This window comes from Malus sylvestris, chromosome 1 (genome assembly GCF_916048215.2).
Source record: "Malus sylvestris chromosome 1, drMalSylv7.2, whole genome shotgun sequence".
In the NCBI taxonomy this organism is placed as follows: Eukaryota; Viridiplantae; Streptophyta; class Magnoliopsida; order Rosales; family Rosaceae; genus Malus; species Malus sylvestris.
Window position 1 is genome coordinate 12,755,685 of NC_062260.1, and position 3,117 is coordinate 12,758,801.

The 3,117-nt window shown below is 35.8% G+C and overlaps 1 long non-coding RNA gene across 1 annotated transcript; it reads right to left on the reverse strand.

Annotated features, from left to right (window-relative positions):
- Positions 1 to 1,557: 1,557 nt before the first annotated feature.
- LOC126602613 (uncharacterized) lies at positions 1,558 to 3,117 on the reverse strand. Its single transcript, XR_007616174.1, has 2 exons — positions 2,677 to 3,117; positions 1,558 to 1,779 (listed from the first exon to the last, which is right to left on the reverse strand). It is a non-coding gene; the product is annotated as an uncharacterized LOC126602613 (long non-coding RNA).

Consider the following 3,117-nt stretch of genomic DNA (forward strand, 5'->3'; position numbering starts at 1 on the left):
CATCTGGCCCTCCAAGATTCCCCAAGATATTAATATTTTAATTAACAGTACAGGGCCATATTTGCCCCCATCTCCAACCGAGGGCCAGAGGGCCAAAGGGCTCGTTTTAGCCCTGTCACAAAAAACCGTCTCCAACCGAGGGCCAAAGGGTCATAGGGCCAAACTATAATTTATTATTTAAAAACTATAATTTATTATTTGTGAAATAGAAGTTATAGGAAAAAAAATATGAATCAAATTTTGTAAAATAGAAGTTATAGGAAAAAAATAGAATTTAAAAAAAAATTGAAACAAATTTTGTAAAATAGAATTGAAAAAAAATATGAAACAAAATTTGATTAATATGAAAAGGAAAAAAAAAGGGAAAAAAAAAGTTTAAATTCATTAAAAAAAAAAAAAAGCCTAATAATACAACGGCTACTAGCCGTTATATTAAAAAACATTCAAACTATTAGTGTCGGTTATAACCGACACTAATAGTAGAACTATTAAAAAAATAAATAAAACCTCTTTAATGTTGTCGGTTTTAACCGACAGCAATAGAAAACATTAAAAAAAAATTAAGCCAGCCCTCCAGCCCTCTCCGATCCCGTGGGGCCCTCCCAGATTCCAGAGCCCTCTGGCCTAGCCCTCGGTTGGAGACGGTTTTAAGGCTATTTTCGGCCCTCTGGCCCTCTGGACCCTTCGATTGGAGATGGCCTAAGATGGCTCCTTTTAGCCCTATAGCCCTTCAAGAAATTATTATTTTAATGAACAGTGTCATGCCGTATTTCTTATCATCTCTAACCGAGGGTCAGAGGGTCATAGGCCAAACATAGTCCTGTAACAAAAAACCATCTCCAACCAAAGGAGTTGGAAGATTATAAGACTAAACATAATTTATTATTTTAATTAAATTAATATCGGAATTCAAAACAAGATCATAAAGAAATTTCAATACAAGTGTAAGTTCCTCTTTCCAAATTTCAAGGGTTACTGAATTATCTTTCTGGGGTTCGAAAAATAGACAGCCAGCAGAGGTAAAATGGGGAACAAATCTTTTCTTCGATCAACCGGCCGCTGCGAGTAAATACGGTGAGCTTTGAGTAACTAAGTGAAGAAATTGAGTGTGAAAAACATACACTAGAAGTGTGTTGTGTGTATCTATATATATGTAGGGATGGGCAACGGTTATGACGGGCGGGTAACCGCGGTTATTTACTCATAACCATTTATATACATACCCGCATAACCGTTTACCCGTTGGGTAATTGCATAAATGGTTATACCCATAACCATAACCGTTTATAAACGATTATCCATACCCATAACCGTGTACCCATTTAACCATAACCATTTACCCATTTAACCATAACCATAACAATTTACCCGTTTTTGAACTCGTTTATCTTTTTTTACCCATTTACCCATTTTTTCATCCGTCTACATGTTTTTTTTAACAACTTGAAAATTACAAAATAAAAATTTGTCATATTTTCGTTTTCTGACAATTAAACACCGTTATAGGTACATTTTAGCATGCATTTCCCTATTTTAATCATTTAAGTCCTCATACAATTCCAATAATTGAAATAATAGTTTACGAACGATATTTTTCTGCTACACCCAAGCAAGTCTTTAATTATAATTCATATGATTACAAAGTAAAGCTTCTAAAAACAAAAAGTAGTCATTATCTTAAATACTAGATGATTCAAAGCTCCAAAATATTCTGAAACTAAACACTTTCGAACATGTTCAATCACAAAGTATTGTCGACTCGTTCTCACCAAAAGCGGCCTACAAAAGAAATGTATAAATTGAATTAGTATCTCATTTAGGAACACCAACACCAATTAGCATGAACAGAAGGCATTATGCAAAACCAACTGATATAAAACACCACTCAATCAACTGTTCCTTTACTAAAAAAATGGCATTACGCAAAACCAACTGATATAAAACACCACTGATATAACAGTGTGCTGCTTGTATGGCAATTTCATGAATCAGTTTATAACTTTACAAACATGAATCGGTTACATTAACACAAAACCAAAATGGAAAAAGTAGTCAAAAGACCATCATCCTCTCACCCACAAAACCCTATTCGCCCCTCCAATTCAATTTCGGTGGAATTCAATTTTGTGAGTTCTCTGAGGGTTTTTAATTTTTTTTTTAATTTTACATATATTAAATTAAATGAGTAAATGGATATCCGTTATAACAACGAATAATACCTATAAACCAATAGATACCCGTTATAACTGCGGATAATGCCTATAACCGTCCATTTAAATTTCACGGATAAACGGTTATACCCATAACCGTTTATTTGTCTAAACGGTTATACATAACCGTAACCGCAAACTTTAAATAGGCGAGTAACCGGGATTACCCAAACCCATGGGTATTTTGCCCATCCCTATATATATGTGTACAAAAGGGTCGCATTTTGAAGAGGAAAAATCAACCAAAATCCAAGAATAACCCACATGAGAAAACATCTATATCAACAAAACCCAACAATCAAAACATGGATTTTACACAACTCAACAACTTACAGCTGCCATGCACTTAATTATGCCTAAATTCCAACGATTAAATTACAAAAAATAAGACAAAATATCTGGAAATGACAGCCAGATTAAAGCATAAATAATGGGGAGAAAGAAGAGCAGAGAGAGAGGGAATCACCTAAAGAGATGGGGAGGACTACGTTTTGGGGTTTTTCCAAAACCCTCGGTTTGCCTCAGCTTCTTCGATTCCAGGGAGAACCTGAAGAGGTTCCCGCCTTCGCCTTCCGCTTGCAAGCCATTCTGCGTATGGCCCGCAGCTAGATGGCTGGCTCCTTTGGGCCAGCCGGTTGGCTTGATTTCTTTTTTTTGGTTCGGTAGGACTTACGAGCTTTTTGGCATTTTCCTTGGTTGAAAACGTTTTTCGTGTTATTTTTGGTTATTTTCGGCCCTTTTGCCGGATCGGTGTTGGAGATTGTCTTATTATTCTCTCTCTGATGCCAAAACAGCGTTACACTCTCAGTCAACTGTCATCTGTGACTTTTGAGTAGTTGTGAGATGATCAAATAACGCTTCACAAACGTACATACACACATGTCAGCATTTAACTGGCGACAATGCC